Below are 992 nucleotides of genomic sequence, written 5' to 3'. Positions count from 1 at the left end.
TTGTTCATGTATTGTTTCGCCTATTAGAATGTGAGCTTCTTGAGGGCAGGGACCATTATTTTTGCCTTTCTTTGTATCCCCAGTGATTAACACAGTACCTGGCACATAATAAGCACTCAATAAATGTTGTTGACTGTCAACTGTTTCATTTTGTTCCAGGTCAAATAATTTGTGCAAATAAAATGAAAGGTAGTAGCAGTTAAAGATTCTCTTTAACATATAATTTATTAAATGAAGACAGAGCTATAGTTGATCCCATTCCTGTCTCAAGGTTGTCTCTAAGTATTCAGTGCCCAAGCAGGTAAATATATTACAACTTTTTCTACCAAGAGTCAGTCAATAAGTGTTTATTTAGCACCTGTGATGTGCCAGGCACTATGTTAAGCACCGGACATTGAAGTTACTTTGTAGGAAGTTGGCTATTCAGTTGCTATGGAAACCCTTAGTTACTAAGAAAAAGGGAACACAGAACAGACGAGGAGGTTGTGTTGAAGAGTTAGCAAAAAGAATTAGAATACAATTCCTTTATTCTCAAAATTATTTATGTTAATTTCTTTTTCTCCCTTTTTCACTCTCTCATGCATATTCACATGAATAACTACCCCCTTTTTGCTACTCCTTGCTTATAGAAAATATGTTTAGCTCCATCCAACACTTTATTTTTCCATATGTAATTTGGCATGTGTTTGTTCATGTGTAATAACAAATTTGTCATAGGTCACATGGTTGATGGTGTAGTGCATATCTTCACATTGGAATCAAAATAGTACAGAACAAAGAAGAAATGATTTTTCAACAAGTTCTAACTTACCATCTAGTCTCCTCTTAACCTTGTTACAAAATGTCTCTCATATTCCCATCTGCCACCACCAATTCCTTTCAGCTATTGTCAGTGAATTCAGTGATATGGCCATTTACTATGTCTCATATTTTTGGAATTTAATTTAGTGTTAATTTTGGTTATCATCTCATAGTTTTTGGATCATAGATAT

The sequence above is a fragment of the Vombatus ursinus genome, unplaced genomic scaffold (genome assembly GCF_900497805.2).
Source record: "Vombatus ursinus unplaced genomic scaffold, bare-nosed wombat genome assembly UNPS02014779.1, whole genome shotgun sequence".
Classification (NCBI taxonomy): Eukaryota; Metazoa; Chordata; class Mammalia; order Diprotodontia; family Vombatidae; genus Vombatus; species Vombatus ursinus.
The sequence above is the reverse complement of the archived record's forward strand: the minus strand, read 5'-3'. Positions refer to the sequence as shown.